At 36.8% G+C, this 22,990-nt stretch overlaps 1 protein-coding gene and 1 long non-coding RNA gene across 4 annotated transcripts in view; one reads left to right on the top strand and one right to left on the bottom strand.

Moving 5' to 3' along the window:
- Positions 1-9,017, top strand: part of DPP10 (dipeptidyl peptidase like 10) — a 362,759-nt gene extending 353,742 nt beyond the window's left edge. For both annotated transcript variants that reach the window (XR_006939924.1, XR_005861359.2), the window contains 3 exons: positions 693-818; positions 5,010-5,046; positions 5,974-9,017. The gene's annotated coding sequence lies outside the window, so the exon portion shown is untranslated. The remainder of the gene's footprint in view (positions 1-692; positions 819-5,009; positions 5,047-5,973) is intronic.
- LOC112532813 overlaps positions 1-22,990 on the bottom strand; it is a 221,769-nt gene that overhangs the window by 10,449 nt on the left and 188,330 nt on the right. For both annotated transcript variants that reach the window (XR_005861366.2, XR_005861363.1), the window contains 7 exons: positions 20,120-20,282; positions 14,983-15,087; positions 12,335-12,426; positions 10,905-11,109; positions 9,872-9,930; positions 7,527-7,596; positions 4,012-6,634 (listed from right to left, as the gene is read on the bottom strand). This is a non-coding gene — a long non-coding RNA (uncharacterized LOC112532813). The remainder of the gene's footprint in view (positions 1-4,011; positions 6,635-7,526; positions 7,597-9,871; positions 9,931-10,904; positions 11,110-12,334; positions 12,427-14,982; positions 15,088-20,119; positions 20,283-22,990) is intronic.

Raw genomic sequence — 22,990 nt, 5'->3', positions numbered from 1 at the left:
GATGAAAAGATGCTGGTGCTTCCATGTGGTAGTGTCTGCTGTACTTGAGCGCAGGAGATGAGAAGGTAGAATAAACAGATATCATGAAAAGTAAGTAGCCCAGAAAAATATGGTTTCTGGGCAAAATATTCTTAGCCTTCAGTGGCTGCAGCATTTCATCCAGTGTCTTTCATGGCTACTCTTTGTTTTAATGTCTTGTTTTGAAAATATACTTAGGGTCACTGGTATGGAAAAGTAACTGCCTAATTTCTTCTCTTCTTCCTACTGTTGTTCCCCCTCCCTACCCCCATTTACTAGTGAGAAGTACGCTCCTTTATGTTTCACATTAGTACCCTGATGGGGCAGGCAGGTTGTGGCTAACTCTATCAAAAAGCTTTGATTTTTCATCTCTGTCCCTCTAAATGCAGCTCTTGCAGGTGGGACATGACCAGGAGGAATAATCAGGACAATGAATGCCTAAATGCTGGGGGAAAAAAAAAGGGCCTGCTCTCTTCTCATTACCCACGGTAGATGGGACTTTTAATTGGTATCTCCAATGCTGCACGTTTCCAAAAGTCTCACAGGCTGTTTAAATGAATTCATTTCAATTACACTGCAGTGTAAATGGAGATTTTTGGCTCAGTCTATTATATCTAATCAGTGACTGTTTTTAAACAGATTTGCTGGAAACAAAATATGTCCCTCTTTTGCAGAGATAGGGCTGCTGGCACCTACCTCGCGTGACATCAGGAGATGAGACTTCACTGAAGAGGATATCTGCTGTCTGCGATGTACTGGGCATGTGGCTGCTGTTGCGCTTCAAACCTCCAATTTTAAATGTATGCATTGATTTTTATTTTTTTTTTCAGGGGGGAGGGAGGAGAGAGGAGAGGAGGAGGAGGAGGAAAGGCATGGCTCTAGAAAGAAGGAGATTGGCCCTGATCTGTAAGAGAAATTACCAGAGAGTCGATCTGCAGTATGTGAAGTAACATGAAGTACCTGTCCTATTCTGGGCAGGCGGAGGATTTAGCTGTTATTTCCGAGGATACTTTAGAATGAGAAGGTAAGAATTCTCTGTGTTTATAGTGATAAACAGATGTTTTGTCTTTAGAGCTCGAGAAACCTCCTTTCCTTGGTATTTATATGTAAAACTCTGCCAGTGTAGGAGATGCTGCCTCTTCAAGAGGTTGAAGCCTCTGCTGTCAGTATGAAAAATTAAGTAAGATTTTTTATATCTGTTCCTCCTTATGCTTTCCTTGGTAACATCCCTGCTGTCTCTTTAGAAAGCATCTCTTGATGAACATGTTGGTTTTTTTTCTCCCTCCTGCTGTTGATAGCTCTGTTTTCTGCCAAAAATTTATTTGTGGGAAATACTCTTGTATAATATTTTGTGATTTTTATTCTGATGAAATCTAATGAGATAGATACATGAACGCTCTCTCATTTGCATTTGATGGGCATTCAAAGCCTGTAGCTTCCTGCTGGATTCATTTACAGTTCCCCCCAGCAATCAAAACCATAAGCCAAATTCCCCGGGAATTACGACCACTGTCGTACTATGCTGTTGCCATAATCTTGTCCTAAACAAGATTAACTTTCATGGACCATCTGCGTGGATTTGCCAGAGCCACAGGGGCCCAAGATAAGCCACTACTCTTCTTATAACACTGATCATTTAAGGAAAGCAAAGTAGCTGGAATACCAGTGAGGCTGTGCTGGTTTCCATCTGCACTGGCAGCCCCTATGGGGTTCTGCATCCTGCAGTGCTGGAGTGATACTTACACAGAGGAGGCAGAGGGAGAGCAGAAAGAGGATTTCTTCTGTCTGTAATGACTTCTGTAGAGATCCTTGATGGCCCTCTAGCTAGTACGTGCGTCTAGAACTGGCCTGCCATTTTAATGGCTTTTGCTTGTATGCACAGAAGCATAGGTACCTGAGTGTGCAAGGTCTTTTCAACAGCACGGATGCCTAGGTAGAGCTTGGTAAAAGGTGAGTAAAAAGGTTATGAAATTGTGTGTAAATATTTGTTTTAATAATGAAAGTGACAGAGGCACTTGGAGTGAGTCCATTCATTTGTTCAGGCTGGAGATGAGGAGGCTCAGGGCAAACCTTACAGCTTTGTACAATTCCGTGAAAGGAGGTTGTGGTAAGGTGGAGGTCAGCGTCTATTCCCAGGTAACAGTGATAGGATGAGAGGCGATGGCTTTAAGTTGTGCCAGGGGAGGTTCAGGTTGGCTATTAGGAAATATTTCTTCTCAGAAAGAGTGACGATGCAGTGGCACAGGCTGCCCAAGGAGGTGATGGAGTCACCGTTCCAGGAGGCGTTGAAGAACTGTAGAGGTGTGGCACTGAGGGTTATGGTTAGCGGATTTTGTGGGGATGAGTTGATGGTTGGACTTGGTGATCTTAGCATTCTTTTCCAACCTTAATGATTCAGTGATACTGTGAAAATGTCTGCAGTGTTTACGTGTGTTACATTTCATAGGAGTCTGAGTTAGAGTTTGAGATGTTCCCAATAAGCAAGTGTTCTTCCAATGGTATGTGATATTTACTGCATTAGAGTGAGTTCATGAATTCAGGTTAGTAAATGCTAATATGTATCTGTAACATTCTGATTCTGTTGCTAATTTGGCTAGCGTCTTTTCTGCATTTAGGTCTTGTTACCTGATTTGCAGATGTAAATACCCATTTGGGATAGCAGTCGGAAGAAAGGAAAGAAGAGCTCGCTTCAGATGAGCACAGCTCAGGTTTATATATACAAAGCAGCTGTTCTTTGCAAATGAGGTGCTGGATTTCTCTAATACCACCTTCATCTTAGGCAAGATGGAGCTACATTTAATTCCAGTGTTCAGAAGCTCCAGGGTTGAGTGAACCCTAAAGATTTGCTTTGCTAAATACGCCTCTGGGAGCACAGCAGCATGTACAACACTTCAACATGCAGTACAGATTCCCGGAGTTTAATAGAGGAGAAACCATTAATCTGACCTTTCTATACCCAGTCCTTTTCTTTCATCCAGTTGCCCAATGACTTGGAGTTGTTTAAAAGGTAAGATTGCCTTGAGAATGTGTTCCTTAAAGGAAGGCAGACTGTTTCCAAAGATCAGGAAATACTTTCTGTTCCAGTTTCTGCGTGCTAAAACTACAGATACCGTATAGGATTTGGTGAAGAGTTGACATTTTTAGAGATGTTAATGCTTCTTTCTTGGATCAGGTAATGAGGGAAGCTGAAGAAGGAAAATCAGCTAATGATATAATTGTGATTATCTCATTGAACTTTGTGTGTGATTTAATTGCAGAAGTGCCCATCTGTATCAGAGAACACGCTATTTTTCTATTCAACATTACGCTAAGAGATGAAAGTCACACACTGAAAACCCATTATAGTAACTTTTACCTTAGGTAGAGAGAACATAAAATGAAGAAAGCTAATCAAAGGAACAGCTTTCAAGGGCATGGTGGTTTTTTAAAGATTCTGTATTAGATGCCTGGAGTAAATGTATATACCTTACTAAAATAAAGTCTGTTTAGAAGGACAAAAAAAGACATTTGGGTAGAAGCACTGCAGAAGCTATAAAGAAACACGTCAAAATACGAAGTCATTCTTCAGAAACTAGAGCTTGTGAATTAGTTTATGCATTTTTACAAGAAATGTCCCAGAAATTTTTAATACACTGGACAAAAGAGCCAATAGACATAGATAAGTAGATGTGTTCTATCAGACAAAAAGCCCCGAAGAAAAAATATAAGTAATTCATGCCTTTTTTTTTGTTCTTAAACTGACGGGTGACAGTGAGAAATAAGTTTAATTTAATTTTCTTGAGAAATTCAAACACCGCAGATTAAAAATCCGTTTTAAACAGGATACGTCTGAAGCCTTATTTGCAATACTGTCACTGAGCTCTTGGCTACCTCGTTAGCCACCAGGTTTATGCCAATGTGTATGATACACAACCATGGGAAAAGAGGTGGTTATGGCCCATTTCAGAGTGTGGGGACAGTGAAAACAAAGGATATTACTGTGAATAAACATACCTTTTCCTCTCTCTGTTCCAAGGACTTGCAACACGGCAGAAGCCTGCAGCATTATGCTGGGCAAGGTCTCAGTTTTCCACACTATGTAGATCAAAGCGGATATGTACCAGAAAGAGCAGGCTGCTTTCATCTTTACAGTATGAACTGTGCAATTGTCCCAGGCCTTTTTACATCCACTCCATACAATTGCTTCTGACATGAGGTGATACGAAGAAGGTTTCTGAAGCACTGGGAAAAAATCTCTCTCTCGTTTAAAAAACAAAACAAAACAAAGCAACAACAAATGTCAAGAAAATAGAATTAACTATTTTTCCTCTTGATTTTACCCTTGACTGAGCCAGTTATCATTGTACTGTGTTGCAGGTTTCCTCAGACAATATAATTTCCATACTTCCAAAGTTTGCCATTCATTATTGGTTTGCAGTGGCTTATTACAATACAAATGCAAGTATTCAACGAAAGCAGCAACTTCATCCAAAATATTGTAGTTAAATACTGTTTCTCACTGACAAATCAAATTATTCAGATTACATATTTATAACCATTTTGACTTAATGCTTTCCCAGAACCAGTGTGAATCAAGACGTAATTATGTACAAGGCTTCTGGGCAGATATAACTATGTTCAGTTGCTAAGTGTAAACCCATAAAAGAAAAACATATTTGCAGTTTGAGTTGGTTATGAGACCGCAAACATATTTTGAAAGCTTCTCAGAATGGTTCTTCTTTCCCTAGGCATTAGATGTGAATTGTAATCAAGGCATTAAAAACAGTCTATTGTGCGTGGCAAGGAAGGCAGAGTTATTCTGTTGGCATACTGAGGTTCGCTTGTCAGAAAAGAGTACAGGAGAAAGAATTCCTGCAATAGATACAGCATAAAGAAATAAATAGATACGAAATTCCCACTCAATATGCCAGGAAAGATTATTAATGTAGCAACTTACATTGCTTAACACATCAGTGTTAAATGGCACTGAATTTATTCTTCTTTCTCCCCAGAAACACGAAGTCTCCAGTGTTCAATTAAGCTATTCAGGTAAGTCCTTATTGCTTTGCAAATGTTAATTGTCTTGCCCACATTTTTCCCCATTTCAACTTCAGTCTTACCTTCTTATTTGTTTATACTTACATCAGAAGATTTTATGGAAGAAAAATGGAGATTTAAAAAAATTAACTCATAAGTGCCCATCTTAAGCAGAGCAATGGACAAATGGCATTCTTTCCATAACACATTTCAAGTAGTATTGACAGTATTTCAGTATAGAGAAAAATTTTGGAAATAATAGTCTATCAAGGGATTCTCAGTCAAAAATGAGGAAAGTTGGAAAGAGAATCACACTGAGAGGAAAAAACTAATAAATACTAGATCACATACATCCAGAAATGTGTCAAGTTTATACTTCCACTTTTGCCAAGCCTTGATTTATAATGCAAGGTCTGCCACTCAATCACACGATAAAGGTAAATGCATCTATATATAAAAATACATACCTATATATATCGATCTATCAATGGATATGAGATTATAGCTTGTTTCATGGCTGTTGTCAAAAGAAATCCAGCTGCAGTTGGACCACAGTACATTAATCATTTACGCTCAGGTACAGATCAATATGTTGTGAAACACTTTCATCTCCTCCTTAGAAATAATGTTCAGATACTAGTAAAAATTTGTCTTGGTCCATTTTGATTTCAATGTGCGATGGACAATATAATAACATTATCCATTCACAATACCTTATGAAGTGTTTGCTTATTAATTATGTATGGGAACACAACAGCTGTGAAAGCAGCAATAAAGCTCCAGCAGCCCAAGACTGATGTGCAGGAGCACATGGTACTCCCAAGGATGCAGGCTTATGTTTGTAACTCCCATGAGGAGTCTGGAAATTGTGAAACAATAAATAAATGTGGGTTGAATCTTGAAACTTTACAAGTCAAGTTACCTTCTTTTTCCCCACAGATACCAATCAAGAAACAATCCAAGAGCACTTAAAGATCTCCATGTATAACACTGACTGCTTACTGGTGCTGATAATGCCATGTGGAACCAGAGCTATTTGGCATGGCTGAAAATCAAATCCACATTATTGATTACCCTCAGACTCTTTAGCAGACCTGCACCCTCATGGCCTCTTCGCATAAGTTTTTTTTTTTTTTTGACATTTAACAGGCACGAGAGTTGAAGAAAGACAGACAGGAAACAGCAAAATAAAACTGTGAAATGCATCTAGTCTCACATGTTAAAAAATAAATATTTTGTAATGAAAAGTTATACCATATATTTTCCCAGATTCAAAGCATTATATCAGATCAAAATGAGAGTGAACCCTCTGCTATTCTCTGTAAACCTGGATGGAAGGTTTCCCTACCTTGTCAGTTTTGGTGCACCACTTCTTTCCAGGCATGACCCTGCCAGCACCCCATATCCATCAGATATAAGCCTCATTTCCGGACTTCTTTTTACACTTTCTTCCTACCTGGAGAGGATGCTTTTCCCAGCGTTGCCTTGCAATGAGAAAGTCACTCAACTGCTGTGGAGTATCTTCTTGAAATCTCCAGCATCACAGCTCAGCCCAGCAGGAGCAAATATCTGTCAGGTTCCTCTTTGAAACTCTCCTACGCTGAGAAGCCAGAGAAGAAGCCTTTAGCTGGGAAAGCTGACTAATAGTACAGCTTTTGCCTTTTTTGCACTGCAACTTTTTAATCTGCTCTGTACGGTACCATGCAGCCCCTGGTCCTGGCCATGCCTAAGGCCTCCAAACAATTCAATAATACAAATACCAAGAATACACATAATGAATGTAACCCAGCCAAAAATAAACGCACAGAAGTGGGCAGGTGGAAGGAAGGAAAGAGCTTGTGAGATTTTCACATCTCTGGAAATCATTCAAAAATGTCTTGCTTTAAAGATTTGCTCTGCATGATATGCTATGCATTAGAGTAGCAACTAATCCAGTATGGAAGGGTTTCATGACAAATTCAAATTGAACCATTAAATATTTTTCTATTAAAAATTATTACTGTAAATACCTCGCAGTGGGCAAACTCTTTGATTTCTTAATGTTCTTACAAGTGCACTCTTAGAAAAGTCCTACCTTGGTACTAAGTATTGATTTCAAAGCTCCAGTTGCAAGAACATGGATCCAAAATGTGCCAAAAGTGCCATATTTTCTGGAGATAATGGAGAAGGTTCTTCGACTAAATTATTCTTTTGCTGCTCTGTCATTACTTGTGAGAAGCATTTAGGGCACAGAGAGAGAGCAGTATTGATAGCAATGACACAGAATGATAACTTATGGGTTCTTTAGGCTCCACCACACCACTAAATCGTGTCTCTCAGAGCAACATTAAGCTTTTCTTGAACACCTGCAGGGATGGTGACTCCATCACCTTCCTGGGCAGCCTGATCCAATGCTTCACTATCATTTCTGAGAAGAAATGTTTCCCAGTATCCAACCTGAACCTCCGCTGACTCAGCTTAAAGCCATTACTTCTTGTTCTGACTCTAATTACCTGGGAGAAGAGGCCAATCCCCGCAGTTGTGTTTGTCCTTGGTCTATTAGTCTGACTTCGATCCATGAGTCTGAAAGAATAATTAAAAACATGAAGGTAAGTGGCAAATAGAAGAAAAGGCAAAAGAACTGGATGGAAAGAGGTACAGTCAAATGAAGGAAATGCAGTAATTCATCTGTATCTGAACTTCATGGAGCATTTGATGTGAACCTACACGATGGTTTAAAATAACATGCTGGAGAACATGGGAATTAGCAAAAAATAAAAGGAATATGAAGAACAGCAAAAGATGAGGCATCAAAGGGGAAATAGCAGATGAGAGGAATGGTTGAAACTGAGCTTGCCAAGGACTGTTTTCATGATGACCTAGTTATAATGTGTATTATGTTTTTATTAATCTGTATTTACTCCATCAGCACAAAATAAGAGTACATCTGAGATTTGCTGATGACACAAAGGTGGGAGGCACTGTCAGTACTGATAGCAATCACTGTGCTAATCTGACTGTGTAAAAATTACACAGTCTCGAGGAATGAGATTATAGATTTGGGGAGTAAAGTAGAAGTTAAGCAGATGGCGATCAACAGTACACGCTTCTGCTGCAAAATGAGACTTTATCAGTTAGAAATGACAAAGCAATAAAGACCTGTGAATGCTAGCTCGAGGAAGGTCTGCCTTATTAGTGGATTATAGGATGACACTGAGCCTCAACTTCATCAGCCATGAAAATGTCACTTTTCAGGAGATAAAGTGGCAGAGAACATGGGTGATAAGTCTCATCATCTGCAACTCAGGCTGTGTAAAGGTGAGTTTACAAGGGACATAACAGAGATATTAGAATGATCAGAGGAATGAAGAACTCATCTGAAAATGGAAGACAGAAGGGCCTCCCTCCACAGGTTTAGCTTAGGAAAGCAGGAAGGTATCAAATAAGATACGATTATTGCCTGTAGAAACAGCTGACGTAAACATTAAAAAATAAATAAAATAAATGCAAACACTAGTTAACATTAAAAAAATAACATGCGAGTAATTTCAAATTAATACTATCTTTCTTACTGTCTTTAACCTGGAAATTAGTAAAACTAAAAACACATAACTATCAAAGCAGAAAGACTCTTTCACGGGCATACTATTGGAGGAAAAATTTTAAAAAGCACCACCGTAAAGTAGAAAAGACACCATTAGAGTTGTTCATAAAAAGGATTATATCACGTGGTTGTCTGGATTTAGGGATTTAAGAAACTTGTGTTTGCCCTGTACATCTCAAGAAAGTGCTTTGAAATGGACATGCTGCAATCCACCTGCTGATCAGATGACTGAATTTGTCCTAAGACTGAAAAGCCATGTTTTTTTGTTTTTTTGTTTTTAAAGGAACTTCCCAGAAAAGTGCAAAGAAGATTGCTGCTATCTGGAGAATGCCGAGGGTTATTATTTGTTTAATTATTTGTGAGTGAATGAAACAATGTAATAAATTTTGTCTACAAACTAGAAAATATTAATTTATTTTCTAGGACAAACCAGTAGTTTTGTTTAGAAAAGGTTGGGTTTTTTTTTGTTGTTGTTTTTTTTGGTCGTTGTTGGGGTTTTTTTTTGGCAACAAAGGGAAAACACAGAAAACACAGAGGATAGCTTTTCAGTTGTTTTCTATTAGGAGTTTGATTGCTTACTTGTGGCTAGGTTTAGAAGGCAGTGGCTGTTCAAACAATTGATACATCTCCGATAAAATATTTCAAGAATAAGTGTAGAAAACTAAAACTTCGATCTCAGTAATTGAATATAATCATGACTTACATTACACGGTTTGCAATTATTGGCATAAATATTCATTAAAGATCCACGTAAACATAAATACTTTATGCTGCACACAAGTAGGCACCATCAGCAGCTGGGATGCTTTGTTTCAATATTTAAAGGTCAAAGGCTTGATCTCTGCATTCCTATTTCTACTGTTGCAGATTGACTTGATTCATAGGAATTCTGTTTATATACACAATATGACATCACCCAGCAATTTACAGCTGAGAGGTGGCTGTATGGGCCATGATTAAAAGGGTAGTACTGTAGAAATGTCTTACCTGTATCTTCATGGGCTTCATTCAAAAAACCTAAATGAATAATTCTTACCAATAAAGATTTTTAACAACTGTGAATAAAAGAGACTTTACAAGTTGCAGAAAAAAATGTCAGTTGTGGAGCATTATGGATTCATTTTTAGGGTTGATTCAAGGATACCACGGCCAAGCACTGGTGCCTGGCAAGACCAAACAGAACACACTATTCTAGTCCAGGTGATTACCTTCCATTATTAAGTGATAAAAAGTGGAATTGCTCTCATTTCTTACCTGCTGATTTACTGTGAATTCAAAGAAATTACTTCACCTTTTCATTATTTTTCTTCTTTCTGTATGAAATGAAATTAAGATATAATTTACTATTGTCTACCTGAGCCAATGAAAAGTAGTGAAATCACCTGTATAATTATTTTCAACAGAGCTATATCAGATGTCCCACATTTTATTTATTTATTTTTCTAAGCATCAACGAAATCCCTCTTTCTGACAGAGCTGCTCTTTAATCAGAATAATTCCAATTATGCTGCCCATGGAATGGCGCAACGGAGATCTAAACTCTTTTGTTTTCCAATAAAGCAACTCATCTTCATATCACTAAAATCTGACATCCTAAAATAGACCGACTAGAATTTTGAGGGTTGAAATGTATCATGCCAGTATGAAAAACTTTCATATTGCAAGTTATGCTATTAGAAATCCTGTTATTAAACATAATCAGAAAAAGGGAAAAAAATATACTCAATTTAAAAAAATATATAAAAATAAATCAAGCACATATTTTCCACTTACCTTGCCAGTAGAAAATATATAAATAAAAAAGTTTTAAACTAATAGTTTCTTAGCAATTTTGAACAGTCCTAAAATGCCAAAACAGGCGATGTTTAAGAATAAATAGCAGCTTCGAAGCAGTAATGTTATTGCAGACAGTCAGAGAGCACAGAGTTGAGATGAACTCTGACGTCTGTTAGCTGTAATAGTGCACTTGACATCTGTTTTGCTTGTAAATCTGGTATTAGGATATATTATATTACTCACTAAAGTTTATAGAAACGGGCAGAATGAAGGAGAATTTATCATGCAACCTTATATAACTGGCCTTAAAGAATTCATGATTTCACTATTAAATTGCTGTTTCAGTGGAAGTATCTGAGACCTCCGGGAAATTTAAAAAACAGATATTTCTGAGGGTCTCATAATGCCTTCTGACACTTAGATTGATAAGTGTGTAAGCCGATAGTTTAAAATAAGATAACCAGATGTTGACTTCAAATAAGACACCGAGTGCAGGCTTGCTTTTACTCACAGATTTTCTGGCATGTAGCAGCAGCATTCCCATGAACAAGCAGTTCTTGTAGAATCAGTATTTTCAGCTTTAATCTCACTTGCTTGTCGTTGCTCAACAGTATTGTTCCCGTCCTCCATTACCTGCTGATATTTAGCACCTCTTTGGGCAAATCCAGAATGCAAAATGAGCAGGGACTTCATTAGCAGATTTGCTGGAGGATTTCCTTATCAGAAAATCAAATCAAAGGAAAATATAGATAAAGGAAGGTCAACTATTCTGTTTGAGGACTGCCATAAATGGTAAAGGGCAAGCATATCTTTTTTTTTTTTTAACATTAAAATAAACTGCAATTGCATATAGTTGACTGCCAACACACCTGTTTGGAGCAGTAGCCCCTCCCATGCTAAATTACAGAGGACAATTGCCAGCCTGGCAATCCCAAATTTTTAATGTTTTTTAATTTGTCTAATTTTTTAAATTTTTAATGTTTTTAATTTTTAATTTTTATTTTTTTTAATTTAGTTTTTTGCTGTTTTTTATTTGCCTACTTTAACACATGACAGTAATCTCAAATCAATAAAAATGGATGTTTTTCCCTAATTGTCAATCCTTTTATTCAAAAACAAACACCTTTTCACATATAGAGCTTCCAATAGTAGCCAGGTGTCACAGAAGCCAGTGAGGCAGGCAGGACATGGGAAGCTGCTGGAAAAAGATGAGAAGGGAATTATGAATGACTTAGTGAAGGTCACAAAGCAGATTCGCATATCCTCGTTGGCACATGCTTTCTTTGTTGTGAACAAGCACAGACTCTGTGTAATGAGAACTGTTTTGGATTAACAATTTAAAAAAAAAAAACAAAAAAACAAAGAATAGTTCAGTTAAAATTTGAGTATTTTATTTTATTATTTATTTTTAAAATGGGGTCACTTTTTATGTAGTAATGGAAGTAAAAATCTGAAAAGCACAAGTTGGAGTTGAACACCCACAGATTTGCTGATATCTGGCTACCTGTCTGCATTTGAACCTTAGAAATTAGTGAATTACCTTATTAATGCTTACTATTAGAAGACTGGGATTTTAAAAGACTTAATCAGCTGCGATTTCTATTTCCACACCTTTCCCAGCTGGAATTTTTATGAAGGTTTCAACAAAATAGTGCTTTTTCTTGAAGCATACTAAATAGCATCTGACAAAAGCAGAAGCTGATTGATTGATGTAATGGACACATTAAGGAAGGATCATTAATGGCTCTCATTTCATATTAATTACTATAATATATATAGTCAAATGACCTTTGATTACTAAGACATTGTGAAGGAAATTCAAAACTTATTAACTCTTTCTCCTCTTTCATATTGAAATTAATATACTTCTAAATCCAACCTACAGCTTTTACAATCATTTAAAGAAAATACATTTAGTTTGCTCTTTGTCTAAGAACTTACCTTTTTGAAGGACGTGCACTTTCTTCTTTTTTCTTTCTTTCAACTCTTCATGAAAAGTTGATTTTTTTTTTCTGTTTTCTGTATCTCATTCTCTAAATATGAAAATGAACATCTTTTAAAATTTTCTCTTTATAACTAACTTTATTGTACGTTTTAATTTTATTTTACTGTAGAGTATCTCAGTAATCCATAGTGCGTTAGTCTTTTTTTTTTTCTCTCCTTCCAGTACTGGGCAGTACTCTTCCTTCATCTATCAAAGCTGCCTTGACTGTTATAAATGTAGGCTCTCTTTCAAATCTTGCCTTTTTTTTCTTTCAGATCTTGTATTTGTTGCTGATTTTTTTTTCCCATTGTTTCCAGCTGGACGAGGTTACAGATCAACACAGGCATTAACTCAGTACAAATCTGAAAGTGAAGTAGTAAATATTGCTTTTCAGTGGTATGGAGCCTGTTGGTTTTTTTTTTTATTGGTCTCATTAAGTCTTAAATCTTTTTGCTTCATGTCCTCCTCTTCACTGCCCTGTCTTGACCAGCTATTCAGATCCATTAGTCCCAAATTCATCTTCGCCTTCACTCTCCTGTGTGAAATATCTCTATGGCTCACACAGACATCTGTCAGGTTTGTAGCATTTCATATCTTAGACACTCTCTTAATACCTGATGGCAAGGAGTTCAGTAGCACTAAATACAAGAAGAAAAATCCAGTTCCATGCTTCTTAATGGAAGTGGTCTTAAATCACACCTGGTGCCATGGTTTTGAAAGCCTTGGAAGAGACACACTCTTAGTGCAGGAGCAGTATTATGCTTTCAGCGATGCAGTCTTTGACACGTACGAGCTGTGGGAGAGCAGAATGTATCCTGTGGCTGCTTGGGTAACTTCTAATTTTATTGTCAACCACAGTTTATGTTCTTTATGTGACACCTGGTATCTAAACCTTCATTAAAAATCTCAGTCTGCATTTATTTTTTTGCGATGTACTCACATAGCAATAAAGGAAGGTTATATTGCTGCAGTATATAGAAATGTAACACTTGACACACGCAATAGATTAAAAAAAAGCAACCGAACAACTACAACAACAAACTCATAACATCTCTCCACAAATGTAGAATACATCAGATTTTTGGAAGTGAAGTGAGTAAAAAAGCTTCCCTTGTATCCAGCTGGGATCTTTCATCAGATGTTTAGCGTCCATTTTACTGATGTAGTAAAGTAAAAGGTAACTTACTCTTCCAGCAGAAATTAAATTTAACAGTTGCTCTTTTATTGCTCTAGGTGGAGAATGTCTCTCCAGAAAGTTTTAAGACTTCCAACAAATAATACCAATACGCAGCTCAAATAAACAAAGCATACTCTTTCCTGAAAGGAACTGCAAGTGCACCAGTCACTTCTGTTGGCATTATCACAATTGCACTGAGAAGTCTGTTCCAGCCTAAGGTTATTGCCAAGCATGTTATGGAGGAAGCACTGAAGGAAGTCAGAAGAGAGGCATTATAGTTCTATTGTTAGCATATAGCATTTCTTGGTACCATTAAAAATAATTTATCTATCATTTTTTGTTCTCAGCAATCGCCAGATGAGATGAGCATCTCATCTTTATGAGGTGCTCGCTATGAGTACTGCCTTACAATCGTGCCCAAGGCCATTTCAATACCACATACAGAGCAATGTAACACAAGGTATTCAACCTAGAATTGCAGGTAATGAGCACTTAATAAATCCACTTCTTTTTATCGTGAAAAGGTTTAATGAAAGAAATTAGGTTTCTTAAAACCAGACAACAGCCCAGCAGTTTGGCTGAGCAGGACGAATGGTGGTCAAACACCACTTTAACGCTTTAATTGGGGGCCGGTCCTGGAGGCTGCTTTAAAATACAACTCCTGAAATGCACAACAGCTGTTTTGGTGTCACTGCTGTTATGCCCATCAGGAAACTCAGTGGAGAAGGAGGAAATAGTACCAAAGAGCCTTTCAAAATTCAAGAATCAGGTCTCTAAAATTGTTTTGTATAGAACTATAAATCCAGACACTTTTTTACTATATCAGTTTTTCTGGGGGGGGCCTTACTGGAACAGCCAGATCTAATCTATGCAGTCACGCATATGTGACATATAGTTTAAATTATCTGAAATTATTCAGTTGATCAATCAAAAATTTTGTCAAAAAAAAAAAAAAAAAAGAAAAGAAAAAGAAAGAAATCAAAACCCCAGAGGGTAAAAACATGGCAAGAGCGCTGGGAAAGGTACTTGGTAATTTAAGCCGCAGAAATAAATTTGCGACTTCTTTGTTTTGACAGTTCCATAGATGATAAAATCTGTTTGCTCAAAATTGTTGCAGAGCAGACTTACTGGAATGAAAAGTGAGATTTCTGACTGATTTACTAATTGCTTAAAAGAGAAGGAAATGCTGAGTGCTATGATAAAACTCAGCTCTGCTGGCCATTTTTGTACAGAGTTCTCCGAAATGGCAGTATATGTATTCTAGTTTAATAGCTGGAAAATGTATGTGGTTATTTTATCAGGGTATGCTTTTCTAAAACAGATTTTTAGGGATTTAACTATCATTTTAAAAAGTTGTGTCAGAGGATTCTTAACTATGATTTCCAAATGAAGCATTTCATCAAAACTAGAAAATTTGTTCTAACTTACTCAGATCTGTTCAGGTCAAGGTCCTGTCCTCCATCTCCTATGCTTCTGTATTCATTGCAGGATAAATTCATGTACCTTTCTAGCACAGACATTCAAACAGTTTCTCTGCAATACAGGAATGAAAATGGGACATTAAAAATGCCATCGTCAGATAAATAGATAATAAAACAGCTAATTCATAACAAAATACAGTAGTAAGATTGATACTGGTTTGTGTTTACCCCTAGAGCCAGAAGCAATTTCTACTGGTTCCTCCAAATGACCATAATTTGAAGCATCTTTGGTGCTGTTTTAAAGCTGTATCAGTCCTGAGATGGGTTTTGGATAGATTTCTTAACAAGCAAAAAAAAAGCAAAAAATTTGATCTTAAAGGTGTGCACATCTTAAGTGCAGCTCAGATGGCATCTGAGAACAAGGTTGGACTCTTCAATATGCCGCTGTTTTGGCCCATTCAAAATGCCAACACAGACTCAGTTTAAGTGAGGTTTTTTGTTAGTAAACATCAAAAAAGACATTTGCGGAGACAGCCGTGCAATAACTCTGTCACTGTTATTAATGCAGTTCCCGTCCAGCTTGCAGTGTTTTTATAACCGTATTCTGCTCCAGGAATAAAAAAGAGTGGGTCTATAAAAGATCCAAAGCCAGGTCAGAAAGGCTGAAAAGCAGAACAGTAAAGAAAGTAAATTGCTGTCCGGAACAAGTCCCTTCAGCAAACCACACCAATGCAATACAATGCCTACACCATCTACAGTGTATATGCAGTATATACACCATATATACATCACATACAGAATGTACACAATATTCAGTATACACGTAGCCAGATTCCTTCCTTTGAACTTGACCCTCTCTACAATGAGATCAGCTAAGCTCTACAGTGAGCTCAGTGATGTTTTACTCTTGACCTCAGTGAGGAAGTAGTTGGTTATTTCTTTGAATTGATAACACCAGCCAAAAAAGGTGATTCCAGTCAAAAAAGGTGATTCTCTCACCATACCTAACATTAGTGCAGTCTCACCTTGAATACTGGATGCAGTTTTGGAATCCACGACAGAGAAAGGTTGAGAATATGCCTGAAAGCATCCAAAGGAGGGCAACGAAGCTAGGAGAAGGGCTGTAAGGCATGTCCTATAGCTGCTTCCCATTAAATAAAATTGGATTGGTGGGGGGCGGGGGGGAAGGATTTGGAGCATTTAAAGCTATGTTTATATTTTCACGTGTTAGAGTGGTACTGGAAAATAGAACCTTGAATACGTTTCAAAGTCTATTCTCATAACGCAAAGCAGAAGGGATTTTAGTCTACATTTGGAGAGGTTATATTTTGACACTCAGAGTCTGAAGAGCTGATTTTCCTTAACTGTTCTCAAACAAAAATTTCTTGGTCATTCTCTTATTCTGTACATATTATTATTATTATTATTATTATTATTAAAACAGTGCTTTTTATCTCCACACATGCCTGTGTAGTAGGAATATGTTATTTAGAATTATAGGTCTTTGCTTTATTGCTTATTATTTTATGTTACATGGTAACTGCTTCAGAGAAATGGTAACTAGATGATAATGTATTGCGCATCTTTACAATGTCCTCTGATAACTACAATATTCATGTTTTTTAATTAATAGCAAATAATCCAGTCTAGCAGTCAGATAAGTCTATAGATGCGTTTCAGGAATCTTTAGTGAGCTTTAGGACAAAATGATATTTTTAAGTATCGAGTGCTAAAAACCATTTATATAAAACAAGAAATAAATGATTTGCTTTTATATAATTTACTCAGGAAATAAGCTAAAGACAAATGAGTTCTCTTATCCCACTTTGCTTTGGCAGCAACATTATTCGATGAGAGCACAGCTGCCATTTATGAAAAACACAGCCTCCGATAACACATTTTATAGCTTTTGATATTAGACTCTTGCCCCTGAGCATGCATAATGCTATGAGGTATCATTGTTTTTACATCAATAAAAACCTGATATAAGATTTTATGTATGTCATTTTGTCACATGGATAGCACAGTAAGATCAGTTGAAGCATTTACCGCATACTTTAATATCTGTTTTGAAATGAATAACTGGATAATTGGGAAAGCAAAAATCTTTAGTATAAGGATTTATGAATTGAATAAAATTATCTTCTGCAACATGCATTTCTGTGAGATGACTTCTTTCTTTTCTGCTGAAAAGCATCAAGAGTTATGAAGTGTATCCATACATATTTCTTCCAAGAACTGTTCCGTCTTTTTTGTATTTTATGCTGAAACTTTCTATTGCCATCCAGTTTTGACTTCCAGCTTGCTAATATTTGGTTTAAAAATAAACTTGAGATATCAAATCCAAATTCTCTGTTCTCAAAATCCAGCCTCTTTTGTAGATAATTTAACCGGTAATTCTGATCAGGAAAATCTTTACTCCCTTTTACTAAGCACTCATTATTCAAAAATGTACTGCACCTCCTGCAGTCTGATACTTGCCCTTGTACTGTTTCATTGCCAGATTTGGGAACCTTGCTTAGGCAGGGAGGTAGGACTAGATCATCTCCAGATGTACCATATTGCTTTCTACAGCTACCTGAAAGGAGTTTGTGGTGAGGTGAGGTCAGCCTCTTCTCTCATGTAACAGCAATGGCCTCAAGTTGCATCAGGGGAAATTCAGGTTGGAGCTTAGGAAATACTTCTTTCTCCAAGAGTGTCACCAGACACTAGCACAGACTGCCCAGGGAGGTGGTAGAGTCACCGTCCCTGGAGGTGTTCAAGAAACGTTTAGATGTTGTACTGAGGGACGTGGTTTGGGGGAAAATTTTGGTGATATGTTGACAGTTGGACTGGATGATCTTATAAGACTTTTCCAACCTTGGTGACTCTATGATTCTTTGGTCATATATAAAGCTACTACGTACTTCTATGTATTTCAGGTCTGTTTTCAAGATTTTTCTTTGAGGACATTTACCATATTTATCCACATCATGAATCTTCATGTATCAAGAATCACTAATCACTGAATCACACAATCATTTGAACTGGAAGAGACCTTTAAAGGCCATCTGGTCCAATTTCCCTGCAACGTACAGCTCAATCAGCCCTATACAACTTGACCTTAAGTGTCGCCAGGGATAGGACATCCACCACCTCTCTGGGCAACCGGTTCTAGTGCCTCACGACCCTCATTGTAAAAACTTCTTCCTTTTATTCAATCTAAATATTTTTGTAGACATGACCCTCATCTTGCTCATGCTGAGTTCTGCCCTGTGTAGCACAGCCTCCCAGAAACATCACCTTATTGGCTGCAGATGAATAACGAAATGAAAAGCGTGGTTCAGCATGGTACCAGGGCCTTGCTGCAGCTCTCAATGCTGCCCAAGGAATCGAGATAGCCCAGTTCTGACTCAAATTTCATAAAATAGTGAAGCATTCCTCTCTGAAATTCTCTGATAAAGCATGTAATTATCACCAAAATCCACATCAAATACCCAATATCCCAAGTAATTACTGCAGTACCCAGTAACTGCTGCCTCATCTGGAATACTTAATGGGAGAAAAACATTTAAAGAAAGAATGCAGAAAAACTTAAAAATTAAAGGGTTGTTAAGGTTTTGATGCAATATTCATTTGCACATCTGCTACTTTTTTTGTAGTGAAATGAGAGACGTGCACCACAAAAGATGCTGAAAAGGCTTTTTTTCTACTTTTCAGTGACTAAGAATACAACACATCAGCTGTCCTGGCTTTTCCTGCTTTAAGTGGAGCAGTGGTGCTGAAAGGGGTGAAGAGGGGCAGTGGTGGTTTCCAGAAAGCTGCTTTGCCTTGTTTTGCTTTTCAGTTGCTTATGTAAAGGAGACATAATTCTGCAGTGTGCATCCTCTTTGGACCTTACATTTCTATCATTAAATATTAAGCAAGAACAATAACCTGGAAGAAAGTGATGTAACCCTATTATCTCCTAATTTGTTCACGTTGTTAAATTCTTGGCAAAGGGTATCTACCTGCTCTTTGACAAATGTGTACTGTAGCTAATTAACTCAGGTAAAATAGAGAGATTCCCACAGGCACGTGGCCTTCAACCTCATGTCAGATGCAATAATCCTTTTCCTCATTTAAACAAACAAACAAAAAGAAATAAAAAAGTCTTAATGTCCTTCTCATCTGTATGGAATTGGAAGAAACTCCAGTGAGATGGGTCTATGAGCCATCTCAAGTCATGTTATTCAATAAAGTGGCATTTTAGCAGTTTCCTCTCATTCTTTATACTGGCATTAAAGCTTTAGGATTAGCAAAGTCTGTCCTTAAAAGAAATAATAATAAAAAGTGAACAAGCAATGTCCTTCCAGCTTCATGGCAATATCACAAGGTTTTTCAGGGCAAAACATAATTTTAAGAACAGAGAATTTTCTTTTGACATAATTTTAAAATTTCACCCCATTCCAAAATGTCACTTTCTCATTTAAATCACTGGACTGAGTGTTTACAAACCAGCAGATATAAATTCATTCAATTTTATGCAGAAAGTACAAGTTTAATATAGTACTTCACATTTAAATATTAAATGGCTTAACTGGATGGCATAATCTACCCTTCTCCTTTATGCAAAAAATCATTTTAAGGAGAATCATATTACTCCAAGCATCCTTTGTGCTCTACATGTAATACTGATATAAATTTCTGCCAAAGATATTAATCATTTTGAGAAATTTCTCTTGAAAAACCCCAGTTACAGAAGACTAAATTGCATTTTCCAGAAATAAATGAAGGAGTAGCTTTTTCCCCTGTCTGGGCTGCATAATTTGCATGTCAATTGAGATTATCTTCATGATTTTGAAGTTACTCAATTCATATCAAGAAAGATAGCTTGCTGCTTCATACATATTTAGCTGATGTCAAAGTTTTACTTTTTTGCGCTATACAGCTTTTGATGTAAGATGGTAAACACTGCTGTCCCATGTAATTCTGACAGGTTTTCTGGTTGCTTGTTTAGCATGGCCTGGTCTTAAAAAAGAATAACCTTGCACAGGATAGAATTGATAACAAGCAAACATTCCTAGAAATATGGTTTTTAATGTTGGTGAAATGATCTTATTGTAAACTGGGGCCATGCTATACAGATCAGTATGCATTTTCCTCCTTTGTTTCCAAGGACTTACCTGAAACATCCACTGAGATGATACTGGGGCTCTTGTGCTCCTCAATGGTTTCCAGGTGGCTCACATGGGACCAGAGGAGAAGCTTGTTACTCTTCATGTAGGCAATCAAGCATGCTGTCCTGACCTCCTGGTCTCCCACATTTTGATTCCTCCTGCTTGTGAACTCACAAATGAAAAAAAAAAAAGCATAAAAATACATGAGATCGATAGATCTTCCTCAGTTCATTTTCTGTAATGCAATCTATACTACTTTGAAAAGTCATGTTTCATATCACTCAAGTAATATAATTGTACCCATTTCCTTATGAATAACCCTAACAACATTATTTCAGTATCTTTGTAGCTGAGGCTCGTCCAGGATCGAAGAAAATTTCTCTGCAATTAGGTTCAATGACACAAAAGCATCAAAATACAGCACAGTGAAAAGGCAAACAAATGTGGGGTAAATGATGCCATGGGCCAGGTTTAGATGTGCTTCTCTGTACTGAATCCAAAATTTGTATAGCGAGAGTCAGTTCCACAGCACATGAAACTTTTAGGTTTTGAAATAGACTTATGCAGCCTAATTCAGTGATTAGTATGTTTGTTGTTGGCTGTTCTTTAGCCTCTGATTCTATTTGTTATTTTTAAAAATAGCCAGCAATGTTCTAACTATAATTACCACAGCTTGTCATTTTCCTTTTTCTAACCAGATTTTGGTAGCATGCCAGCAATATGGAAACCCATCACTATCAGCCTTTGAATGTTTCTGTGTATTTATAATTGTCTAGATGAATATGCTGGTACGCTACAGCCCCTGGGAGATTCTAGACTTAATCATAAATAGCTTATTTATAGGGAAGGTATTTAAAATTCTGATTACAAATTAATAAATAAAAGCTTACTTGAATCTTCATCACTTCCTGTTATAGATATAGCATAACCTCATAGTTACAGGCTTCTAGTATACCATGAAATATTTTTGAAATCATTTGGTGTTTCGAGCCTATTCCATAAAGAATTTGCATATCTTTTAAGTATCTGAGTTTTCTTCTGGCCTGAACACAAAAAAGTCTCTAGAGGGAAAATCTCAGAAAGTGAGTAATGAGTAAATGGACTTTGCATACTAATATAACCCTATCCTTACATATTGTCTTATGAAAAGGCAACTTTTTATTGCTCCCCATTTTGGCACAAATTGGTGACTGCGGCAGATAGATGTGTTATCAGAGCTGCGTGAAAGAAAGCTTATCAAGTCCTGTTTTGTTCAGAATTGCTTACATAATGCAAAACCTGAAAAGCCTTCAGACAACTGTCAAAGAACCACAATATACCTACGAAGAAATTACTTCTTTTTTCCCTACTTCTTCTATTCTATAACACATTCTTAACACTGTAATGTCAATTTAAGGGAAGCCATAAAAAAAAAAAATCTATTACTGTGAAAAATACTGCCAGGGGAATATAAGCAATAAGCAATCTAGAAAGTGATGCTCTGAACAAACAAATGCCCTTCTTTATCAGTAATAGTTTAAGTGTTTTGGTCTCTGCCAAGTGCTCTCACTGTGGAGCTCTCAGTGTCAGCAGGAAGATCCTGAGTGAATACAATGCAAACTAACAAAATTGCAAAATCTCTTCATATTCTTTGCATTTGGTTAATCTAAAATGACCAAAAGATAAGCTGAAATCTCAAAACAATCTCAGAATTTCCATATAAATGAAGCCAAAACATCACATACCTTGCTCTCAGAAATCAGTTCCTAGTCACAGAGAGATATAAATTTGGAGAAAAGACTTAATAAAATAACAGCATAGTGAACCTTTCTAAAACATTAAAAAAAAAAAAACAGCTCTAAAAAACTGCAAAAACAATGGTACTGACAATTCAAAATAAAAATACAAAATAACTGGGCATGGAATGAAGACAACTTCTGGAGGTGTAGGGTGTCATCCCCCAAGGAAGGCTGGGCCATACCTAAACTACTGAGAACAAATGTTTGTTTAACCTCTGGGCTTCACTGGAGATAGAGAATTGAGAGGATTTTTCACTGTTCAACTATCTTCAGCATCACAAAGCTTTTTCTAAAGCCTAACCTAAATCTCATTTGCTGAAAATTAATCCCATTATTTTGTACACCATTCTACATGGACACAGAATAATTTATTACTGTCTTTGCAGTAACTCTCAAATGGCTCTAATTATACTACCTATGCTTTTAGATGGTTATAATTTTAACTAAATCAGGTAATTGGAAGATTAACTACTGACTGAAAATTATTGCAGCTTAAATAAAATATAGCTGAGTCTCGCTCCTAAAAATTATGCTTTCAAAATATGAAGCCAGGCTAGAAAATTCTTTAGTTTAATCCATTATCAGGAGAGAGAACCACAGTGAATTTACTTTGCAATTGTGGTATTATTCTCACGTTATCTACTGGGTAATTTAAAAGTGGTGGGATATAAGGCAATAGCTGATTCAAAATAAAATAAATACAGTTGTGAATAAAAGCTGTAATAGTTCCTGAGCCTACATGCTTAGATGGATATTATGATTTGCATAAAGGAGCTACTTACACATATTAATTATAATGAAGCTAGTGTTTAATTACTTCCCTGAGCTGTGCATGGCTGTAAAAATGACTTCCCCACATTTCTGAGTGTTAAGCAGTAATAGAGTCCCAGGACTCTCCTATCTGCTGCCACAGGATGAAGAGGGCATTTGTGTCTTCTTTCTTATTTTCCCTTTCTTGTTTTTCTTTGAAGCACTCCTTCCATTTTGAAGAGCTATTTTTATTTGACATGCCCTTTATAAGCATTCCCTGAGGACCCTCAATGAAAATTGTCTGATACTACAGACAGCTTTTTCCTTTTTTGATATTTAAGCCTAACTT

This window comes from Gallus gallus, chromosome 7 (assembly GCF_016699485.2).
Source record: "Gallus gallus isolate bGalGal1 chromosome 7, bGalGal1.mat.broiler.GRCg7b, whole genome shotgun sequence".
NCBI classification, from domain to species: Eukaryota; Metazoa; Chordata; class Aves; order Galliformes; family Phasianidae; genus Gallus; species Gallus gallus.
The sequence above is the reverse complement of the archived record's forward strand: the minus strand, read 5'-3'. Positions and strand labels throughout refer to the sequence as shown.